The 26344-nt window shown below is 40.6% G+C and overlaps 1 protein-coding gene across 3 annotated transcripts in view; it reads right to left on the minus strand.

Moving 5' to 3' along the window:
• The window catches only part of LOC124133171 (QRFP-like peptide receptor), a 216414-nt gene that overhangs the window by 62209 nt on the left and 127861 nt on the right, over window positions 1-26344 (minus strand). For all 3 annotated transcript variants that reach the window (XM_046497431.2, XM_046497433.2, XM_046497432.2), the window contains one exon: window positions 24174-24336. The gene's annotated coding sequence lies outside the window, so the exon portion shown is untranslated. The remainder of the gene's footprint in view (window positions 1-24173; window positions 24337-26344) is intronic.

The raw sequence follows: 26344 nt of genomic DNA on the forward strand, positions 1-26344 counted from the left end.
CAGATGTGACCTTGGGAAATGAGACCACCCTGAGTAAATGTCACCTTTGAAGCAGGATGGGAGTGTTTAGCATGACGAAGACCTGTGACCTGTGACAGTGAGTCTATTCGCCGACATCTGCACAGTCTGAAGTCATGTTTACCGCTTCTTTAAGTTAAGGCATTATCCACCCAAAGTTTATCGCTATGGCTGTCACTGCGCACAAACATAATTCAATGTGATCAGTAATAGCAATGAAAAATGTCTTCCATCATTCCTAGAAGGATAAATATTTTAAGGATGGCGTCATTTTCGGCTTTTCTGCAATTTGAAAGGCAGCACAAGGCATAAATGAGATGTTATGAAGCAACAATATTATTATTTCTATCAGTTTATATAGAAAATGAACAACCTAGACAGTGTTAAATCAACTACCGTCAACTCGTACAGTTTTGGTTTGATAAATATCTCAGCATATGTTCATCACACAAAGGTCATACATGTACCTTGATGCAAATCCTAAAATAGCCTAAAACAGCTAAAATTGACACAAAAGTACGTACAACGAAATAATCACGTTGAAAAGTACCTCGTTTTCGACTCGTCGCTAAAGCACCAGATGAAATCAAAAGTAAAGATACAAATATCAAACTCTTTTTGTTGCATATAAATACTGTTACGATTGTGGTCCGGAAGCCCTTCGGTGCATGATATAAGATCGATCTATTAACAAGAAGAGCTAAAAACCTGCCCAAACCATGCTTCATGTGCTCGCGTGAAATTCCATAATAGTTTTTACTGTCCAGCGAGAAAATGGTAGCTGCTACCTACCAACTTCCGATATGCCATGGACAGCACTTAACCCCTGTGAATTTACTTAATTGTCCTTGACCTACAACTTCGACTGGCACCAAGTCGGATCGTTCCACAAAAGAGATTTTAGCGCAGCGAGTATAACAGCGACGATTGTCGTGTCGTGGAACCAGGTCCTTTGCCCAGTGACACAAAGCGATCTCAGCACTAAGACGGTCGTGAGTGCGGCAGTATGGAATTTGTATGGAGCAGTCGTAGTGCTAATTTAGGTCGTTCGCTCGAACCAGGTCTTGGGCCCAGTTGCAGAAAGCGATCTCAGCACAAAGAAGATGGTATCTCCCATCCATTAACGATGACTCGGGACAGTAAGGCGCCCGGAACACCCGGTACCTTTCTTGTAACCACACATACACTGTTATGCTGGTGGGGAGCTACGTGTTTGTTTACATCAGGGACAATAGCCATGACCATGTGCGTTGTTCTATTATGTACTAAAGTACATCGGCCATTTGTCAAAGATGAGATGAGTTGAAATGGGGCCTAACGTTCAAGGTTATTTCCATCATATAGCAACGTGTATGGCTGCGTAGCAGTCGGAACTGATGCCGGTTTTACAGTACAAGCTCATGCATCAATTTAACGCCACACTCAGCAATATTCAAGCTATATCACGGCGGTCTGTTAATAATCGATCTGGACCAGACATTCCAGTGACTGAGTTCATGGGCATCGATCTACGTAGTTGTGATACGATGACATGCAGCGAACCTGACCACCCGATCCCGTTAGTCGCGTTTTACGAAATGCATGGGTTGCTGGACTGTTTTAACCCCGGATCTTCACGGGTGCAAAAAACAAGTAAATCACACAAACAATACACTTGAAAGGTGACATATAATGATTTTCGGTGACATTTGAGGTAAATTTACACAATACTACGAAAAGTAATTGACAGTTAAATAACATACTGGCAAACCAACAACCCCCCCCCCCCCCCCCCTTCTCCATTGAGTACATGTTATACACTTCCAAATGTTGTCAGTCATGAAAATATTACATTAACATCGTTACAAGGCCAATATATACGAAACGCTCATCCACGTGTCTCAAAGTGGCAAGCCTGACACGGACCAAGGCGGAAGTGAGGAATGTCACGTGGTCTTGACGCCGAAACTGAATTTACACACAACTGTCACGTCATCCTCTCCATTCCTTTAAAAGCAATGGAGCTGAGGCCCATTTACGAGGATATTCCCTTACTTAAAACACATCCCTACTTTTCCACTTCAACGAAACATTGTCTTGTGGAAAATATTTGAAAAACAAACCAGAACTCTTTTTAGGCTGTATTTATTCTGTTTGAGTCGCCGTTGCGTGATGCCATTGCGTGAGGACTATGTCTTCTTGCACCAAGCACCAAGTTGATACTTGCTCTTCATTATTTCGTTGGATCCTAAACTAGCATGGTATCAATCGCTTGGAAGTTATAAGTACATACTGACGGAGATTACTAGAAATATAGAGGCTTGACAAGGACATAAGTTTACCTGATTTTTTTCTCTTCAAAGGTTTATCTGATTGGTTTAAATATGAACTTTGTTAGAGTAACCTGCTGTAATACAACATTATTTATATATTTTTTCTTTGTTTTTAAGTATATTTTTTAAGAAATTGAGAGTTACTCGGACAGTCACCTCTTCACATACAGGATACCTCGTCTCTCCACCCTGCCTCGCGCAGTGTTTTCGCGAACACCGATTTTCATCGGTGTAATTATATATTGTTCTTTACACCAAATGGAATCTGTTTCTTGCACTGACATGTTATATTATATTGGTATAACGCGGCCAGGGGTTCGAACCACCGAATTTCCGCTCTCTGTTCAGACGCTCCTTCCACTGCACCATGGACGCCGTCCTACTGTCCAGCGGAATTAGGGGTTAAGCCACAGACATCACTCCATTAACGATTCAATTACAAAGACAACCCTGTTATTTATACCGTATGTCTACTGACTTGACATGACTTGTCTGGCAATGCATTATTACACAATGACCCCTAGTAACCACACTAGGCGAGACAACGGGGATGTCCGTCTGTGACAGCCAATTGAATAAATCAAGATGCATTGCTGGGTTTCGAAGACTCTCTGTAGTGGTTGTACCGTCATTATATTTTTACCGTCTTCATAATCAGCATAACAGCTGCATAGATGTCAGACCACGTTAATCCCATTCCTCCTTCCATTCCTCTTAATGCTTTGATAACAGCGACCGCCTCAGGAATAGGAGTTGTACACATGACTTCGCTGTTAAAAAAGTGCAAATTTTAAATGATGACATCAAGGAATCAATTCGCAAAAACAAATGTATTGATATTGTTATTGTTGCTGTGGATGTTGCTGTTGTTGTGGTTGTTGTTACTACTACTACTACTAATAATAATAATGTTAATAATAATAATAATAAAGATCAAATCTAGTGTTCAGAGCTGTACGCTCGCAATAAAGTTACAGCCACAAATATTTATGCTGTACCCGTCCTTTCGTATTCTTTTGGTGTGGTTGATTAGACGAAACAAGAAATTCAGGGATTTGACACCCTCGCACGAAAAATCATGTCAGACAATAGATCCCATCACTCTCGCTCTTCCCTCAATCTCTTATATTTACCAATCATTATGGGAGGGCGTGGTTTGATTAACGTTGGGGCTCTTCATGATAGAATTGTTTTGTGCACTTTTGCACATATTTATTTGTCTGGTGATCCTCTTGTGGAGCATGTCAAGACTCATGATGAAAACAAGGCATTCCACAGTTTATTTAAACGAGACAAGGGTGTGGGACATAATCTCAATGTCAGTGTTGATTTTATTGATGGTTCTGCACGGCTGGTTGGTACGGAAATGATTGTCGACCAAGCGAGGTGCCGTATCAGATCGGACCAGACTCCGTTTTTCAAGGAGAGGCTATCTGAACGACCACTGCATAGAGTCTATGTACAGTGTGTTGAGAAGGTCAGCAACCCTGCAGAGTCCTTCGCTTGGGTGAGGTCTGGCTTGAAAAGTGAAACAGAAGTCTTTCTTTTTGCTGCTCAGGACCAGTCACTTCCAACTCGTCAATGTGTGATTTTGCATCAAAATGTGAATATGAAAAGTACCAATTTGTCCGACTCCCCATTGTTCTCCGTGCCTTAGGTTTGGTACCTCCCAATCTGTTGACTGACATTGGGAGAGTACCCTGGTTTGCTACCAGAAATACAGCCCTTCTGACAATCTGGGTAATGCAGAAGGCTGCAGTGTTGGGAGTCTTCACATTCTCCGAAAAGTTCTGGTTGGTTTGACGAGGCAGCGTCTGGGGAGAAGTCCCATTCGCTGTCTGGGCTGAGTGTAGAGGGGGTAAGGGCCCTGCGCTTTCGATGAGCATAACCACATTGACTGTCTCAGGATCACCCAAACCCTCTTTGATGCATTTTGTATTTTAATCCGTACATAATAACAAATCTGATCTTGTCCTTTCGATAAATCCAGTGAAATCATTTATATCATTGAAGTTTCTGTCCCATTTCAAACTAATGTGATTGATAAGATTCAGGAAATGCATGGCAAATATGTGGACCTCGCTTTCGAAATGTCACGCTTGCATCCCAAGTACCAAGTTGTCCGACTCCCCATTGTTCTTGGTGCCTTAGGTATGGTACCTCCCAATCTGTTGACTGACATCGGGAGAGTACCCGGGTTTGCTGCCAGGAATACAGCCCTTCTGACAATCTGGGTAATGCAGAAGGCTGCAGTGTTAGGGAGTCTTCACATTCCCCGAAGAGTTCTGGGTGGGTTTGACTAGGCAGCGCTTCCTGAGTAAAATCCCATTTGCTGTCTGGGCTGCGTGTAGAGGGGACAATGGTTGTTGTAGAGGGGGCCAGGATCACCCGAACTCTTTGTGCTGCATGTTTTATATTAATCTGTAAAAAGCAATAATACTCCAATCGATCGAGGGTAGATTGTAAGCTGTATATATATATAATAATTGCATTAACTAGTCTAAGATGTAGGTGTACATGAGTTTAAAGTCAAGGCCTGGGTTAGTATTCCCACTCGTATGTCACATAAAAACGAACCAGTCATCATAAAATGGAGAGTACTATGTGATAAAACCAGGCCAGATAGCAATGATGAGAAACAAATGGTGATGGTGATGACGATGACGTTGTTGTTGGTGACGATGATGATGATTATTGTCATCATCATCATGATGATCCAATTACAGTTCTTTGACATACATAATTGGTGACCCACGAATACCAGGTTTCCAAACAGCTAGTCTGTATGCAAAACACGGTATACAATTTGAAAAGGAAACCGGTCAACCATATCCACACGCCTAAATGGGACGTGCGTTTTTTTATGAACACTCTTTATCAAAGGAACCATATAATTACAGGTTGTTGTACAGTCACATCGCTATCGATTTAATCGAGGCAGTAGTAATTACTGAGATGATGTCGTGCTGGGGATCTGCAACAAAGGCATGCGAGCTGAAATAACCGTCAAACTCATAACTGTATTCTCCACACTCAATGCATCATTTCACGTAGTTTTTAGACGCAAGTCATTTTCCACATCAACATCAACATTGCAGTTGGTATGCTCAGTAAACTGCATCAATAATGGCGACATTTAAATACAATCGCCGTCACACTTCACTGAGATAAACAAGTCATTTACACACATCAAGCTGTTCACTTGCGAGTGCCGGCTTGCTGTCACTGACAGGATGGTTCTACATAGTGGCTTAAATGCCAGCTTGATGCATCAGAAGACGTGCCTTGCCAATTATCGGCATTTATGCAGTTAATGATTGGTGAAAAGATCTAACAATAGGGTCGTATAGAGCTCTCACACAACCCTGGCTCTACACACTATGACAGACATTGATCATTGGCTCTTTTACAGCGTATTAAGTGCACACATTACTCCCGGTGAAAACACGCACGTCCGCAAAGAATGTCACTGTGGAAACCAAAATAATTTTAACATGTTTTCGTGACAAGATGCTTTCGAATAGCTTTAAATTGAATTGCAATGCCAGCGGGATGCTTTGGTTATTAATATCCTTCACGCCCCAACCACCAATATTCCAGTTGTACACTTCGATCTGTAACTGTTCAAGTCAAGCAAGTAAACCAGTGGTTGATACCAGGAACACCTATTCACGCCCTCCTAGACCACACAGGATCACACATTATGACCATCCGATCGGCTCTTTTCAGGGCCCACTTGCACAAAGCGATCTTAGCGCTAAGATGATCATAACACCCATACTTTAACATAGGCTTATGATAGTCTTAGCGCTAAGATCGCTTTACGCAAGTGGGCCCAGAAGAGATTTTGATTTAACCAGCTTTGATCATTATTTCAGTTCTATCACGGCGTGCAAGCCTGATGTGGGAAAAAAGCCCGAAGTGATGCAAGTCTCTGATATTTACCACTTTGACGAACCTACATGCACGGGTATACTGCTGACAATAGTGCTGATATAGTGCTGACAATCCAAGAAACACATCAGGGTGACTCGTGATTGGAATCAACGATCTTATGTTTCTGGAACGCCAAAGGGATGGAATTCGCCACAGAGAATTGCGGTGCCATAAACGTCAAGGCCACCTCGAATCATAAAAATATCCATGAGCTCAGTGATATTGTGTTGTTGTTTTAAAAATCACATAATTTTTCACGCATAATGCTTTGTTGACTACAGTCTTGAATCAGAGGCAATACTAATTTCCATAAAAAGGAAATAACTATTTTGATTAATATTTCAGAATGTATTTTTCTACCAAAAAACATGTCTTGCTTCTTAACTAAGCAATTCATGCAACACGAGATAGTGAAGTTTACTGTTGATAAATAAACAATCCGTTCAACAGGGTATTTTTTTCTTGTTGTGCTGTCCAACATGGAACAGTTTTGGTGTTAGGAGACAATCAATTCGTTAAACACAAGATAGATAGATATATTTTTCGGAAACAAACAATCCGTCGAACACGGGATAAATAACTGTTACTGTTTTATTGGGTGTTATATTTGATTAAACTCTCAGCCAGGAAACGCAAGTAAATACCATCTGTCAACATGCATATTTTCACATCAGGAATATAAATCTAATAAGGAAGTACACCAAGAGACCAACATCATCATACAGGCATCTGCTATATCTCGATTACCACAAGGCCTATCAGGTGTAGACATTTGACCAATTTGTCTGTCATGACATTACTCAAAGAGAAGAAGTTTACTGGATATTAGAGCTATACAAATATATATAGTTTTAGTTATAGCTATGTTGAGAAACAAACAGTTCGCTTAGAGCAGGAAAAGTTACTTTTTGAGAAACAATTAGTTCGTCCAGAGTAAACACGTAATACGTTTACGATATATATTATTTAGGATTTAAGAACATATCTCATCTTGTAATTTTCCACTTAATAATTCTACATACAGCGTTTAGCATTCATTATCTTTTAATAAATCTTCCGTTGTGTTCATTGTTATTCCTGCATTTTGATTAGTGGAATTCGTCACCTGTTATTGCATTCATTTCCCAATGAATGTAAAATATTAAGCCACGGCCACCGAAGCGGACTATTTTTATTACTACGGAAAGTCGGCCTGTTTTTCTCCGCCTGCCTAGGTTCCACAAATTTCATGTCTTCGGGCTTCATTTCTTACCTGCATTTTTCCAACTTTGTCTTCCCGTTCTTTGGGAACTAATGTTTGAATCTGGCGGAAACTGACAATGTCATTTGAAACAGCCGCCTTCTCCCGGACATATTTGTTCCGATTCATTAGTCTGACTGTTGCAGTTCTTCTCGCCTCTTGCCTTAATTGACAGGTCCTATGACCTGTTTTCATCCTACTTCTCCGTTGATTGGCCGTGTCAAAAATCACCTGATTCACGTCACGCCACAGTATGTATTCCTAGACCTGGAATGTTTATTATCAATCTCGTTATTTATGTCTGCTTTGATATATACAACTGTTTTTGGTTAAACTATAATATTTGTAGATAACATTCGCTGTCGAATTTAATTATAAGGATTGACTGTGGATTAATTGGATCATGGCGAAATGCAGCTGTCAGTATTGTATCATTAATGAGAACATTAATGAAGGATATTTATTAACCCGATCTGTTATACCTTTCATTTCAACGGTTCAAAGTAACATCAATGGATATTTTCTGCCTTTGTAAGCCGAATATATCAGAATATATGACGAGACAGATTATTTTACGAGTAACCTCTTTAGATCGACAGGAACTGTCTTCGTGCATTTGTTTCTTGGCTATTGATTCTGATTCTGCAGAATGTCAGCATGGTTATTTGTTTCACTTGCTACCCTCGGCCTATGGAGATTATGTGTCTGCTGTTGTTAACATCTGTCGATTTTGGGTCTGGTGTGGTCTGTTTCGGCCATCGCATGTCGACCTTTGGTCTGGTGTGGTCTGTTTCCGCCATCGCATGTCGACCTTGAATCTAGTGTGGTCTCTTTCTACCACAACATGTCGATCTTGGGTTTGGTGTGGTCTCTTTCTTCCATCGCATGTCGACCTTGGGTCTAGTGTGGTCTGTTTCTGCCATCTCATTTCGACCTTGGGTCATCATTGTTGTTCTTTTAAAGACTGGGAGCATTTGGGTCTGCAATTTCAAATGAGGAGTTGTGTCCCCTAGTCGTGCCAGGATCCTATAATCGTTGGTCTCGGTCCCATATTCACTATTATTATGATTCATCGTATACCATACATGGGTTCGTGGGTCTCACCAAAGCGGTATACGTCTGTGACATGCATGGCATTGGTCTTTGCCTCTCAGGTTAAGTTATATTATTACCAATGGACTATATTTTAATATGTCACGGTATTTCATTTAGTTATTAAATATATGAGAATAACCATAACCATAAACGGTGCTTTGAGCGTCGTTGATCACATTGACAATTTCTGAAGTTTTGCATCTTTAGTCTTTGCATCTATTGTGCAGGCAAAGCAATCTGCAAAACAAAGTAATTATATTGTCCTGGAATAAATATAGGACGTATGCTTGAATAACGGTAACTTAATACTTTTGTAGTGCCGAAAAGTTATTCTGATATTCACTCCTGTCGTCATCCTTTGATAATAAAACGGTGCAATGTCCTGAAATAACTTTGACCGTCATTGCTGTGAACTCACATTACAATATCCGTTCGTGACAAGAAAGATGCTAATCATCATACGATCAAAGTCAATAGCTATAGGCTCGCCTATTGTAAAACTACACATGTCCCTAAGAGGTTACCTGAAATACAAAAGTACAGAGTCTACAGACAAAAGTAAAGAGGATTGATATGTACACACAAACACTTCAAAGATCACAATTTTAGTCAAGTCAACAATTTGTTGGAAAACTAAAATGTCAACGTCAGCGAATAACCAGTCTCGACCATCCTCCGAAACAGATTCCATTGGGCGCAAAAGGCAGATCTAGAGTAGCGGTGAAAAGTATATAAACAGATTCCTGAAAATCAGTGATGCCACCATATGTTCATGAAAAGGGTAAGCATGTGACACTACCCTTATCTCACAAGTCTCCGAATTAGTGTATGCCAGAGGCAACTGTATTTGCACATTGTAAAGTGTTTATGAGATAACAGTAAGTGTTCCAAGCTGTTCCCGTGACGGGGTAAGAATTGGTCTTCAGCAACCCATGCTTGTCGTAAAAGGTGACTATGCATGCTTGTCGTACGAGGCGACTAACGGGATCGGATGGTCAGTCTCGCTGACTTGGTTGATGCATGTCATCGTATCACAATTGTGTCATTCACTGAATTGTCTCGATTATTTACAGTCCGCCGTCATATAGCTGGAATATTGCGGCGTTAAACAACAAACAAAACAAAAAACACGCTCTTCTAAACATAATTTGTAAGTCTACTAACTTGATTATGCTTATCAATATTAGAGTTAATGAATTCCCAGGGAGACAGTGCCATGGGGCATTCTTCCTCTTGCCACTTGTCATCACGATGCGCGATGCTTTCCTATGCTATGACCTTTAAGTGCATTTTCCACAACTAACTCACTGGCACTTTGTTGGGGACAATTGTGTTAGTGGTGGGTGCTTCCGGTAGAGCAGGTCATGCTTACCCTTTTCGCGACCACCTGATGTCATCACTGATTTTCAATTATCCATTTGCCGTTTACGCCCTATGGAATCTGTTTAGGCACAGGCCCGTAAAGATCCGGGGTAGAATAGGTCTTCAGCAACACATGCTTGCCGTTAAAGGCAACTATGCTTGTTGTAAAAGGCGACTAACGGGATCGGGTGGTCAGGCTCGCTGACTTGGTTGATGCATGTCATCGTATCCCAATTGCGTGGATCGATGCGCATGATATTAATCACTGGATTGTCTGGTCCAGTTTCGATTATTTTCAGACCGCTGAGTGCGACGTAAAACAACAAACAAACAAACAAACCTTTATGCATAGATCTAAGTATGAAACATATGAGGGGCTCTCACTGGTCTCTTTCATTTCTAGTTCAGACTATTTCCCTCATTTATAAGAGTGGAAACCTGATCTTTCCAAAATTAAAAACGTAAGAAAAAATGTATGGAAGCATTTTTCCTGATATAATTCCAAGAAATCCTCTTAAAACTTTTCACCACTCTTCAAACAAATCCACAACTCTCCAAACATGTCCATTACATTCTTGATATCAAGATTATGGAGTATAATGTTTTCGTTTTGAAATTAAGTATTTCCAAGGATGAAAACATGGCGGTTTCTCTAAGTAAGTGGCTGGAGGCGTGCGACCACGCACCAGTTAAACCAATCGACCTGTATGTCCACATATACATGTACGTCGTTATCGCTGGCATATTGTGTGGATTACTCAATAGGAGTTGTGTCCGATGTCCTTCTGGGCTTCAGAAGAGTTTTGATAAATGCTACGCTCATATATACTAAAAAGTACATCCAGGACCGCAACATGAAAATATCCCTCGAGGTGAGATATGATAAGTTGCTGAAATGTTTGGTGTGTCATTTCAAATAGATTCTATGGATTTTGATACAGCCCGTATGTGTGTCCTCAAAAATAATGTTTAATTAGACAATTTTGCCTCTAACCAATCTTTTATGTGAGAATCAGTTCATTATGTATGTTAGCTGTTGAAAACTCAAATAATTTTATCCAAACACGATTAAAGTTTTTAGTGATGCGACGGTATAATGTTACAAAAAAGAGAGAATCAATAAATGCTGTTTCCAAAGGTCCAGTGTTTGCCCCGCCCATTAACGATATCTATAAGGTCGAGTGTCTGTTTTTGAATGTCCTGAGCAGGCTAACAGAAAACACTTCACCACTGAACAGCTATAGTCCCGGTTTCAAAACTTGCCTTTGGCATTTTAATCACACATAGAATTTGTTTTCAAAGATTGTATACCCCCTCCCCGCGTCTTCGCTAATGAACATGATTAAGGTGTCTCGCGAATTGAATGATTTTGACTTAATCTCCTCAATGACTAGAGTAGTTCTTTAGTGCCTTCTGGCTACATTTTTGGTTAGTGCCTGAACATTGTGGTTGATTAGTGCCTGATTCATACACAGAGCAGAGTGGTTGTTTAGCGCCTGATTCTTAAAGTGAACAGACTGGTTGGTTAGCGTCTGATTCTCCCACAGAATAGTGTGGTTGGCTAGCACCTGATTCTCCCACGGAACAGTGTGGTTGGTTAGCACATAATTCTCCCAAAGAACAGACTGGTTGGTTTACTCCTGATTTTTACACTGAACAGAGTGGTTGGTTAGTGCCTGATCCTTCTACAGAATAGACTGGTTGGGTAGCGCCTGATTCTTATACTGAACAGCGTGGAAGGTTTGAGCCTGATTCTTATACTAGACAGACTGACTGGTTAGCGTCTTCACCTGAACAGCGGGAGGTTAGGCTTCACATAGGTGAGAAAACAATTTGTCTTTTTTTTCAAAAAATAGTTTTTTTGCTCATAGTTTTAATTTTTTTAAATGTATAGGTAGATGTTGATGATGTCAATCACTGGATTGTCAAACTCGATTATTTACACATCGCCGTCATATAGCTGAACTATTGCTGAGCGCGGCGTTACACAACAAACAAACAATCCTTACATCAATAGGGTATTTCGTGGAAAATTCTCATCTGCATCAGTGAATTCGTGAATCAACTCATCTTCCTACGTGTGATTATAACGTGCTTTCTTAAAATTACAAGTTAACAATGTCATGTAATAGTGCTTAGATCCTTTTGAACTTACAAGAAGGTGGATACTGGTATTAAACTGTTAAAAAGGTGCTTTCGAAACGTCCATGTACCATTCAGTTTAAAAATGATTTAAGCCTTTGTTGTGCTTTTCTTCCCGTAAAAGGATAAAGCATCTGTTCTTTTATATTCATTTTCTTAAATTTTACATATAACAAAAAAATGTCTCTTACCTATCCTCAATCATAACAATGTTAATAATTAATTGAATATTGATTAACTTTGATATCATCATTTATATTATTAGAGGTACATTGTAGTTCTTTCTTACACTTACTATGTTTATGTGTGTTATGTATTATGTTGTGTCCTCCCAGTAGTAGCAATACACCCGCCATCTTGAAGACACACACGACCTTGAACAACTAACCACAAGCTCAGACTCAGCTCCCGTGAATAAACGGGAAAATCTGTGAAAACAACTCTTGTCCATCCTGTAATACAAACTCAGCTCGTCAGCACAAGGAACTGACCGTCTCAAGTTGGCAACGGATCCGATACGCGTGATGTGACAGATGCAACAGATTGATTGGCGTAAGGATTACAGTGGATAAGCCAACAGCGAATATAGCTCCATCTAGTGGGGAGGAGGAGACGCAGCATCCACGATACACTGCAACATCCGATAATTAATACGGCCAAGAGAGACTTCAGGTACCAAGTAGTGACAAGCAATCTAGGGTAGCCCTTTTGAAGGGTGCTTATGCCATTCCTTGAGCCAAAGGACAATATGCCCCAGCAAATATAGTTTACTCTCGTGTGAGGAGAAAACTAAGCACATCAGTATGTAAATAGTACTTCTGCTGTTTGTTGATAACAAAAACGTTATCATTAAGTTTTAATGTGTCAGAGGCAGGGAAGATTAAGTGACCCTCTCCTGCATCAGATGTCATGGCACACAGATTGACCGTAAAACAATCGCTGAACCTGCTCGTGAACTACATATCATTGTCACTTCAGTATTGTTAGATGCATATTATCGTCCCATGCATAGCATTGTCACTGATATTGTAATATCATTGTCACTTGTATATCATTGCCAATTTACATATCATTGTTAGTTGCATGGTATTGTCACCTACATAGCATTGTCACTGACACTGTAATATCAATGCACTTGCATATCATTGTTGCATACATCTCTTTGTTAGCTATATATTATTGTCCCATACATAGCATTGTCAGTAACATTGCATATCACTGTCGCACGCATATCATTGCCACTTGCATATCACAGTTGGATATCGCTGTGGCCTACATATATCAATGTCACTAACATCTTATCAAAGTTTGTAACATGATAATGTTCTGCTACGTTGTGAGAGGGATGCTAGATTACAGAGTTAGTGCCTTAAGCTAATCTGTACGAGTTCACTACGTCAGTGCTTTCGGGGTGTTTTTTTCAAATATTTTCAGGTTAACTCAGCTATATCTACAAAACCATATGCTGGTTTTTTTTAAAACTATATGTCTATTTGTGTCAGGATTTTCGGGGACAACTTATTTTGGGGGATAAAATTCTTTCTAGCCTTTGTACCTGTTAGTTTTAGAGATATGGTCCGGACAAACACATCACTATGAACAGAGTCAAAGTCAAACATGTTGCCATCATGGAAACAGGAAAAACATATTTTTTTTAATTTCTCAACAGCAAAAGGCACGACTTCAACCCCTGATAAACACTTGTAACCAAGTTTGGATGAAAATTTTGAATACTTTTTATTTCCGCTCCGGAAACGACACCTACCTCCGTTTCAGCTAAACCTTACTTGCTACCATGGAAACAGGGAAAAATCAAATTTTGAAAAATTCCTTAATAACAAAAAGCACCACTTCAGCCCTTGGTTCATACATGTCCAGGTACGGATGAAAGGCATTTCACGGTTTTCAAGTTGTGCTCCGGAAATCAACCACCCCCTTTTGAGACTAAGTCCAAACTGTTTCCATGGAAATCAAGAAAAACAAAATGCACAAAATAGCAAAAGGCACCACTTCAGGATCTGTTAGATATATCTGCCAATTTGTGTTGAGACATACTGAACGGTTTTCGCTCTGGAGACGAAATGATTATCTCCGCAATTTATACCGGGAGATATAAACCTTTATTAAACACACCTAAACACAGCATCAACTTTTGTCACAGATCATACACGTAGGCTCATTTTGTAGTATGTATAAGTGGTATTGGATGCACAATGTACAGAGTATATGTGTCGAGGGGTATTGCCCTGAAGACAATGGTTCACAGACAATCCTATCTATTTTGAATTGGTCTTTTTCAGGATAAGACTTCCACTTTCCGTCAGCTCCGTGATTCAAACAACCCACATAGCTGTCTTCAAGCTCATAATGGATCCATCATCGACCCCACGGAAGATCTTTATAGAGACATGTGACATTTAGCCACTTTATCAAATAGAGGATCGACTGAGCGTCCATCACACCTTGCGCGCATACAGCCACGGAGACTACCTATGTATACTCTGTCTAAATACGTATTTGGACACAGGGGAAAAAATCTAGAATTTGGCAAAAGATAAACAGAGTGTCGTCTTTGAAAATTCAAGTTAAATGCACAACGAATAACGTGTTAACGTAAACACTATGTCTTGCATCGGAAATGGGTTGCAGACAAGAAACGCAACAGATATCATGTTCATATTGCCTGACTGTGGACTGACTTGGAATGTCCAGTCAGCGAGTATAACCTTAGCTGGATACACATCATACTAGACACAGGCGTGGTTTTACGAAAGCATATCTAAATGTATGACCTTGCCAGTTGAGCTTCACATTTCATACCCTTGTCCAGTAGTGCTTCACATTGCGTCACCTAGTACAATAGCGTTTCCTATTGCACGTCCGTGTCAAGAAGGGCTTCAAATTGCATATACTAGTAAGTAAAACCAACACAATTATTTTCATATTCGTAGGAAATCACTGTAAAACCAAAGTCCATTGTAGGAGTCGAATATACGTTGAGCAGCTGTTTAAGAATCACTGTCAAAATGTGATGATACCATGGCCAGGTGTTCGCGGAAACGTGAGCATATGCTGCCCCCATAAAAACCAAGCCAAGACGTGCTTCATATCGCATATCCAAGTCAAGAAATGCTTCACGTTGCAGGTCGTAGTCAGAAAGTGCTTCATATTGCATGTCGTAGTCAAGATTGGTTGTTGTTAGTTGTTTAACGCCGCACTAGCACCAACAATATTCCAGCTACATGACGGCGGTTTGTACAAATAATCGAGTCTGGACCAGACAATCCAGGGATTGACATCATGTGCATCAATCCACATAAATTGGATACGATGACATGCATCAACTAAGTCAGCGAGCCTGACCACCCCTATCCCGTTGCTCCCCTTATACGACAAGCAAAGTCGCATTTTACGGCAAGCATGGGATGCTGAGGACCTATTCTATCCCGGATCTTCACGGGTCTCGTAGTCAAGAAATGCTTCACAGTGCATGTCATAGTCAAGAAACGCTTCACATTGCATGTCCTAGTCAAGCAATGCTTCACATTGCATGTCGTAGTCTAGAAGTGATTCATATTGCATGTCCTAGTCTAGAAGTGATTCACATTGCATGTCCTAGTCAAGAAATGCTTCACTTTGCATGTCCCTTCTTTAGAAGTGATTCACATTGCATGTCCTAGTCAAGAAATGTTTCACATTTCAAGAAATGTTTTTCATGTCAAATATGTACCAAATGTTCCTCAACGCACTTCGCAACATACACATTTTCTTATAGCCAGCGAAATCACCACATGGTTATTTTATAAAACCAGTCTATAACGCAAACATGTACCAGCATACAATCTCATTAAATTGGGTAATCACCGACATTTTATACATTATGTAAAATATATCATGTAAGAAAAAGGTTTAGGAATTTGTATTCTTCATTTAAATTTAAAACTTTTAGGTATTCTTCAACTTTGACTCAAATGTTGAGGGACTGAAGACTCAAGTCAGGGCCTGCAGCTTCTAAGGTATGTTGTTCCTGATAGCAGCCTGGCAATAAAAGTTATTGAAAAACACTCTCGACACGATTCTAAAAATTCATAGGGGATATCTAATGGTGGTTGACAAATACGATGTTTGTCTTATCGAGTGGCATGGTTAGCACTGATAATTAGTTGATGTCCCAGCACCCGTTTACATATGTAGAGAGAATACTACACTCATTTTCGTTAGATACCGAAACGAGTGGACTTTCTATGGCATCTGACCAAGGGAAAGTTCACGAGGTTTTCTTACCCACGTTAAATATGTATTGAATTGCAAATACATAACAACTTTCGTTCGTTAACAGACCAAACTGAAACCGGTTGAAAATCTGGTTGCGTATGGATATTAATATATTCCAAAATATAGGCATTGTTGACATGTCTATGCATACGCATTAACAACGTATTCCTGCATTTGTGTGTGCAAACATGACCGCACCAACGCTCAAGATCTTTTTTAAAGAATTTCTTTAACTTATGGTAATTCAAGCGAATTGGTGTTAGTACGCAAGGCAACTGTAACAAAAGTTAAAAAGTCTCTCTCAATTAGCGCCGCGCTTTGAATCTCGGACCAACACTCGGTCACTCGTACAGACGGGTCCCGGCTGTGCTATCAAAATGGTTCGGTTTCCTTGATCTGTCAGCTGAATTTATATCCTGTCCATTTTCACTCAGACGTTCATGTTAACTGTACGACCCCATACCGAAGAGGTGAAAATCAACAAACTTAAGTCTGCTAACATGTCAGTGACAGCTTCGAACGAAGGCAAGGTCACGATCGGAATAAAGAAAAGACAACCGTGATCTACTCACGGTCAGTAGGGAACGTTAATGTTCACGTTTAGCTCTATGCATAACTAATATAGAATGCAGAAGAATGAAGAGAATTTGATGCGTGTTACTATCTTGTTTGGTATAGCAAAGTCTTGGTAAATTTTCTCGCTTATGAGATCCCTTCAATTCTGCGTTATAGTTGTAAAAGTGAATGAAGTCTCGTAATTTTTTATGAATAAAAAAAGTAGTTCCAGTGTGACAGGTCACGGTTATCCAATCAAACCGAATAAAACGAGGTCAACCTTGTACGACATACGTGTGGCGTACGGATTTAGTTTCTTACCATCTGTATCTTCACCACGTGGGTAATAAATACACATAAACGCACATCGATTCACATCTGTATCATGCTTTAGCTGACATCACCAACATCCACGGTACATAAAACTTCACTTTCTATATTGGCCCAGTCGTCTCAGGTGACAGAATGCCATGATCGTGGGTTCGAATCCTAGATTTACGCTGACTATGATGCGTGATTTGCCAGCAACCCACGCCTGCTCGTGGATGTTGGTTGGTTGGTTTGTTGTTTAACGCCGCACTCAGAAATATTCCAGCTACATGACGGCGGTCTGAAATAATCGAGTCTGGACCAGACAATCCAGGGATTAATATCATGAGCATCGATCAACGCAATTGGGATCGATGACATGCATCATGCCTGACCACCCGATCCCGTTAGTCGCCTTTTACGACAAGCATAGTCGCCTTTTACGGTAAGCATTGGTTGCTGAAGATCTATTCTACCCCGGATCTTCACGGGTCCTCGTGGATGTCACCAAGTTGATTTCAAGTTGTAAAGTCAAGTAAAGACATGGCCTCCTTCAAGTATTAAGCTTACATCCGTAATGTCAATGAAACACTGTGCACAACCCACTCGCTCTATTTCTCAATAAATACGTGAAAACCGCCAATTAAAGTCAATAGCAGATTAATCATTTAACAAAAGGGAGGGGCCTGAAAAAAACGAAGAAAATAAATTGTCGCAGAAAATTCGTATCATAAATAAGTATGCTTCAGTCTGTTTAAAATTGCCTTGCTAAAAAAAATATTGTTGCAAGATTGGTTTTGGGTTTTTTTAATTTAAAAAAAAAAGATATTTAAACGAACTCGTAGAGAGAGAGAAATGGCCGGTCCCTTAAGTCATACAAAACACTTTGAAAAGCCAGTACTGGAAAAGCAGTTTTCGCTTTGAAGAGTAAGGCTCATAGAGGTAAGAACAGAATGGCCAGTAAAACCTAGGGGTTCGGCTAGTGAGCAGGCTGGAGCAGATAAGGCATTGGGCGGTCAAGTTCCAAAGTTACGTGATCGCAGTCGTTGATATCTCCTCCTCTTCCTGATCAATAACGACGTTAAATACCTCTAACAAGCTCAGCAGGACCGCTAATCAGCCCTTCTCGTGTATTTAACTCAGCATTCATACAAGGCAAATACCATTAAAGAAGACAGGTGCCACGCATGTCACGTCTTCTAAGCCTGACTTGGTGAATTAATCCTGCTGTAACTGACTTAGCGTATTCAACGACCCATTCAATGTTTGTCCCTGTACTATTACTTTCAGAAGGCCATTGGCAATTACCATTTGCTTTGATTTGAGTATAACGTACGCTCTGAATCGTGAAGATCCGGGTAAGAATAAGTCTTCAGCAACTATGCTTCAAGCGACTATGCTTGTCGTATGAGACGACTGACGAGATCGGGTGTTCAGGCTCGAAGAGTTGGTTGATGCATGTCATCGTGTCACACTTGCGAAGATCAATGCTCGTGTCAATCGCTTGATTGTCTGGTCCAGATATGAATATTTATAGCTGGAATATTTCTGCATGCGGCGTAAAACAAGTTGAACAAACAAACAAACAAACCTTCAGAAGGCCATTCCCAATTACCATTTGCTATGACTTGAGTATAACTCACGCTCTAATGGCTCTGGAAAATAACACAACATGTCGTTGATTAAGAAAGTCAATTTGATCACCGTGGAATGTAACATTCATGGGAAATGGCTTCTTTTTCAATCAGGGTCAATTGACAAGAAACTGCAGAATACCCTTTCTCGGCCACTAAAAAACTGATTAGCTGCAGCCCACGTTACAGCATATTACGTTTGTCCATATTTGCTTTGTCTCTTTCAGTAACCAAGTGATCAAATCTCATATCTCGCGGGACGTAAAAGTCGAAGGAAAGCATGTCGGTCAAGAGATTAATAAAATGGTTTTGTAATGCATTCACTTGTACAATATTCCAAGAAATTCTTTCGGAAGTACGACTATACCATTATAACATATACTGTTTACTGATATCTGATAAAATAACTTCGAATGGAGGTAACTGTTTTTTTGCTGTTTAACGCCGCACGCAGCAATATTCCTGCAACATGACGGCGGTCTGTAAATAATCGAGTCTGGACAGGACAATCCAGGGATTGACATCATGAGCATCGATCCATGCAATTGGGATCGACAACATGCATCAACCAAGTCAGCAAGCCTGACCACCCGATACCGTAAGTCGCCTCTTACGACAAGCAACCCATGCTTGCTTCAAAAGGGGACCATGCTTGGCGTAAGAGGCGACTAACGGGATCGGGTTGTCAGGATCGCTGACCTGGTTAGAGCATGTCATCGTATTCCAATTGCGTGGATCGATGCTCATGATGTCAATCATTGGATTGTCTGGTACAGACTCGATTATTTAACGGACCGCCGTCATGTAGCTGGAATATTGCTGTTTGCTGCGTTAAATAACAGACAAACAAACTAGTGTGTCTACACCTCGCTCTCAACACCACTGTATGCCAAATATAATTTACTGATACGCTGCTATGCCGTTTTTATAGTGTTAGCACGTGTAGATCCCGGTCCGAGTTTGGCGTTAAACAACAAACAAACGGAGTCACTGCTGTGAAAATAATCAAAACAATGGAACCACAACCATGGAAAGCACAATCAGATATCTTTGCTCATATTGGCAGCATAATCTTACAGGGGCTGCGTAGAGTTGCCTCCCTTGGGTGTGCAAGAAACCTATGATAGTGTGTTCGAATCCCGAATCCGTCCTGATTAAAAATGTGCTTGAACCCTACCTTTGCTCGTGAGTTTCCTCAAAAAAGTGTTCGATGTGCGGAGTTGCGTCCCTTTGGCACGCCGAAAACCACTGATTCTTTTTTCGCATCCGGTTCGCCCTTATTATGATTCTAAGTTTGTCAGCACCATACCTGTGCTTATGGGTTTCACCAAAAGTGGTAAACGTCTGAGACCTGCATCACCTCGGCCTTTCCTCCCTCATTTAGCTGACACGCTGTGAAATAACTGGAATACTGTTCAAATCGGCGTGTTTAAAACTCACTCACTCATACAACAGAAATAGTGTTCAGAGCTGCGTTAAACCAAACCTATTGACATCTCACAAATGTCAGTGTGGTTCATAGAAATGTGTTAACATTTCAGCAGGCATCACACCACCGTTCTTTCATGAAGGTATTTTTATTACTCCATAAGTCTCATTACGGAAGCATGCAAGGCAGTGAGGTGTGTTGTTCTGTATAAGAGTGCTCTTAAATGTTCTCAGTCAGACTCACAGACTCAAGGCAAATGTCCAAGCTGCGTGCGGTGGGTTCTAGTAAACGGCAAGTAAATTATCTCCATTAAAAGGATGATGCTTCCCATGCAAACATGCATGTGAACGGCTTCACAAGCCAGTTATAGATGACGCCACTACATTCTAACTTCGTCCCACGACGTCTTGGTCTTCAGAGACGATGTCAATAAATGAGTGCTGCGCGATGGAAATTGATTGAAACGTCCTCTGTACATCGGTTGACAAAGAAGAAGACGTCGAAAGTCGGAGATTGGGATATGGAATTAGGATATGTCCTAATGATGACGATCTATATATGTGGAACTCCTGGATATCAGTATCAATACTTAATGCATCGACGCCGACACGTTAAATGATACCATGCCTCTGTAGCAAAATGTGTATTTTGGTCGTTTGTGAAAAAGGGGTCCACTGCAACTGAAAGCACGACGACATACATACTTTCTTCCAGAAATGTATAAAAGTTGAGATTGTTAAAATAACTTTTTAAAAGTTAAATCAAGAACGTTGTGAGTGAGCGGGTGAGTATGGGTTTACACCGCTTTTAGCAATATTCCAGCAATATCACGGCGGGGGACACCAGAAATGGGCTGCACACGTTGTACCCATGTCGGGAATCGAACCCGGGTCTTCGGCGTGACGAGCGAACGTTTTAACCACTAGGCTACAAGAACGGATATTCGTACATGTCTAATGTGGGCTCAATACATTACATAATAGTTACATTCATACACCCACGGAGTGAACACATGCGTTTGTTCATATACTACTCAAAAGATGTTTCTTTCATACTGCCACAAATTAACTACAGCTATCTGTAAGAATCGGATGTTTTCTTAGGTTCCTTTGAGTAGTTGTATATGATCAAGTCTTTGAAAGGCATTTATAAGTGATGCACAAAAGGAAGAGAATTTATGGATGTCAACTTCTTTATTATGAGGAACACAACGTTTCGGAGTAACTGCTTACTCCTTCATCAGGTGATTTGGTTTGGTTTGGTTTGTTGTTTTACGCCGCACTCAGCAATATTGACATCCATAAATTCTCTTCCTTATAGTATATTATCATTAAAAATTGCATGTCGACAATGATTGTGAAAGGAGGACTTTCCTATGAACATAGATTTCCGTTATGACCATCTGTTTCAGTTAGAGGATGCTATTATATTATTTGTTAGTTTGAATGTTGTTTAACGCCGCACTCAGCAATAGTCCGGCTATATGACGGCGGTCTGTAAATAATCTAGTCTGGACCAGAAAATCCAGTGATTCATATCATGAGCATCGCTCCATACAATTGTGTTTTGTATTTTTGTTGTTTAACGCCGCACACAGCATTATTCCAGCTATATATGACGGCGGTCGAGTCTTGACCAGAGAATCCAGTGATTAATATCATGAGCAACGATCCACGCAATTGGCATAGATGACATGCATCAGCCAAGTCAGCGAGCCTGACCACCCGATCCCGTTAGACACCTTTTACGACAAGGAGAGTCGCCTTTTAGGGCAGGCGTGGGTTGCTGAAGACCTATTCTAGCCCGGATCGTCACGGGTCCTTTTGTGATTTGTAACCTCTGATTGACCGATCGGGAACGAGCATTTGCCAAAGTCACGATTATCAATATCGTGGTCGGTTACATATAAGGACAGTGGGGATGCAAATCACACACGTACCCGCGGAAGAAACAAACACCAGCCCTGTGTGACGGGCAAACACACTAACCACTTGCCTAACTCGACGCCCCTAAACCACCTGGCGACGTTTAAGTATTTATGAAAAGTTATTTCTTAATGAACACTGAATATATTCAATCCAATTACAGGTGAGGTGAGATGAAATGGGGTTTAGCGTTGCGTCCAAGCTTATTGCACTTTTATAGCGACGTGCTGTGTGTGTGTGTGTGTGTGTGTGTTCGTGCGCGTGTGTGTGTGTGTGTGTGTGTGGATACTTGTTCTAGTGTCGTGTACGTTTACATGAACGACAGTGTTCCATCACAGTCGGGGTAGCGTCGTGAACGTGGGCACTAGCGACAACACATTGATTTTTTTCACCATACGCCCACGTCCACCAAACCCACGTCAACAGGCAATGAAAGCTGCGAACTAGGCACGCTTCTGTTTGTCCGAGTCCGTGGAATATTGTCGCCTCTGAGTTTCATACAAGGCATCGCCTTGCCACAGCTTTAGAGTTTCCATAATCGCCAAGATGTAGCATGACATACGCGTTGAACAACCGAAAATAATGATGAGCATGGCGGGAACATAAAATAGTTGCAGGCTTATCAATCGGCGAATATATCTATCGGCGAATATAGCTTGATCTAGCTTCTGTGCGACGGTGTACTTAGCCGTTAAGGTGACGTGATCACATCTATATATCCGTGTACACAAGTATTTCATAAAAGAATATTAATGTGACCATGAACATATATTACATCGGTGTGTAAATATGGTCATTGTTTTCATATATTTTCTGGCGTGAACAATTATCGTATATATGCTTTACAAATGTGACACAAATTTTATCCATTAATAACATTTTCACGGCTCTGTTTCGGCGAATAAACTGGTTATTCTTCTTTCACCGACATTATATTTTTACAAGTATTCCATGTTTCATACGCTCCTAAATGTTCGGAAAATTACCATATTTTTCCATATATCTCAATGTCTCGGTCCTGAACCAGATTATGTTACCAACGTGGGCTGGTTAGTGTGTTGTAGCAACCATGTAAGCGAGGTAATGAGATAATGAGTAACACTTTGCTGTGAAGCATTAACGTTTCCTCGGTACTCTGTGTAGCTATCAATCTAGACTTTATCGACGCACTGCATCGAATAGTTATCAGCTTCTATCTTAAGATTGTTTTTTTGTTTAACGCCGCACTCAGCAATATTCCAGCTGTATGACGACGGTCTGTAAAAACTAATCGAGTCTGGACCAGACAATCCAGTGATTGACATCATGAGCATCAAACCATGAGAGTGGACATTCCACTTCAGTCCACAATCTGGCAATATGAACATGATATCTCTGGCGTTTTTTGTATGCAACACATTTTCGATGCGAGGCATAGTGTTTACGTTTACACGTTATTCGTCGTGCATCTAACTTGAATTTTCAAAGACGACTCCTCTGTTTTTCTGTTGCACAATTCTGAGATTTCTGATGTTTGTTTATTTGTTGTTAAACTCAGCTACATTCCGGCTCTGTGACGGCGGTCTGTAAACAGAGTCTGGACCAGACAATCCAGTGACTGACATCATGTGCAATCCACGCAATTTGGATCGATGACATGCATTAACCAAGTCAGCGAGCCTGACCACCCGATCCCGTTTGTCGGCACTTACGACAAGCATGGGTTGCTGAAGACTATTCTACCCCGGATTTTCATTCACATGTATATTACTATAGTAATTACAACTAATAGGTGCATTTTCACCTTTAACACGTGTTTTCTGTTGCAAACAATTTCTCCACATGTAACTCTTGAACTATGTTTCCCAACAATATAGCCTTACTTAGCAATTCACAGTGTATCACGTTTGTATATATCAACAGTGATGACAACTTAAGTATTAAGTAGTATAATCATCTTACCTTTCTGCAAAGTGTCCTCACCTCTCCGTTGAGCAGGACGCCACTGAGAAGAAGCGATTCGTGCCGTCTTCTCAAGCCTCTCTCTTATCAATATCACGAAGCAGGCCTCTCGACTCGCATCTCTCTCACTGCCCTCAACGCAGCAGCGTAACATCCATTATGTCTGAAAATAATTTCATCAAGTCGTTAGGAGCGACGTTGCATGCAAGATTATGATAAACGGCATCGAAAACATTTTTTTTTACTTTTATGGTTATAGAAAATGTTTATGGAAAGAAAACCAAATCTATTTCCTGTGGATGGAATATGTTGACACTGGCGACGTTCATATTGCTTGTTGAATTGATTTGTTGCCAACTTTACTCAAACGACAGATCGGATATTTCAATTTTGACTTCCAACTAAAACAAAGAAGGTTTCTGTCATTCTTGCTCTTTTAAAAAAATTCAAAGAAAAATACACCAACACGTTCATAATTTCGTGCAAAGTTCATAACTGCATGGAATGTCATGTGTTTTGGAAGAAACAATGCCAAATATTTCTACTGACGCAATATCAGATGAAAGGTCATGTGATATCTCTGATACTTCATTCAAACCGGAGACAAACCGGAATTCAAAATTAAATTCGTGATTAGATGATGAGCCAACAAATCAAAGTTGATTTCGGAGCATTAATCCTGAAAATTTCGGAGACGACAAAGTTCAGATTCATACACTCAGAGCAAAGGCAAAGGACGTTAGTCTACCAACCGCGTAATTAAAGAAAATGTGCAATTTATTGTGAAACACATTTTATCTTGCAATTTTTGCTTTTCTCCGTTTGAATGCATTTTTTGTATTCTTTGTCTTAAGTTTAAATACAGATTGGACATTTTACATTTTAGTCCAAAGTACTCCCATTTTATCATATTTTCTCAGTCTTTGATGTACTATAATTGCATGTCGACCTAATCCTTCGGAAGCATATTTTTTTCATAATGTTTTGACCGTGTCCACATGATGCATGACTTGTTTAAATGTCATATGTGAGTGAATGTGTGAATAGGGTTTTACGCCGGAGTTTATAACATAGGCGGACAACAGATATTCTTGCAAATATGGAGAATCAAACCCTTGCAGGTAAGTGTGGAGAATCAAACCCTTGCAGGTTAGTGTGAAGAATCAAACCCTTGCAGGTCAGTATGGAGAATCAAACCCTTGCAGGTCAGTGTGGAGAATCAAACCCTTGCAGGTCAGTGTGGAGAATCAAACCCTTGCAGGTCAGTGTGGAGAATCAAACCCTTGCAGGTCAGTGTTGAGAATCAAACCTTTCCAGGTCAGCGTGGAGAATCAACCCTCACCAGGTCAGTGTGGGAAATAAAACCCTCCTTGGTTTGTGTGAAGAATCAAACCCTTGAAGGTCAGTGTTGAGAATCAAACCCTTGCTGATTAGTGTGAAGAATCAAACCTTTCCAGGTCAGTGTGGAAAATAAAACCCGGCTTGGTTAGTGTGGAGAATCAAACTCTTGCAGGTTAGTATGGAGAATCAAACACTTGCAGGTTAGTATGGAGAATCAAACCCTTGCAGGTTAGTATGGAGAATCAAACCCTTGCAGGTTAGTGTGGAGAATCAAACCCTTGCAGGTCAGTGTGGAGAATCAAACCCTTGCAGGTTAGTATGGAGAATCCAACCCTTCCAGGTCAGTGTGTCTATGGCCCGTGAAGATCCGGGGTAGAATATGTCTTCAGGAGCCCATGCTTGCCGTAAAAAATGACTATGCTTGTCGTAAGAGGCGACTAAAGGGATCTGGTGGTCAGGCTTGCTGACTTGGTTGAAGCATGTCATCGTATCCCAATTGCGTAGATTGATGCTGGGGTAGAATAAGTCTTCAGCAACCCGTAAAAGGCGACTATGCTTGTCGTAAGAGGCGACTTACGGGATTTGGTGGTCAGGCTCGCTGACTTGGTTGAAGCATGTCATCGATCAAAACTCTGTGGATCGATGCGCATGTTGTCAATCACTGGATTGTCTGGTCCAGACTCGATTATTTATATAGCTGGAATATTGCTGAGTGCGGCGTTAAATAACAGACAAACAAACTAGTGTGTCTACACCTCGCTCTCAACACCACTGTATGCCATATATAATTAACTGATACGCAGCTATGCCGTTTTTATAGCGTTAGCCCG

This window comes from Haliotis rufescens, unplaced genomic scaffold (assembly GCF_023055435.1).
Source record: "Haliotis rufescens isolate VD_foot unplaced genomic scaffold, xgHalRufe1.0.p SCAF_2, whole genome shotgun sequence".
Taxonomy (NCBI): Eukaryota; Metazoa; Mollusca; class Gastropoda; order Lepetellida; family Haliotidae; genus Haliotis; species Haliotis rufescens.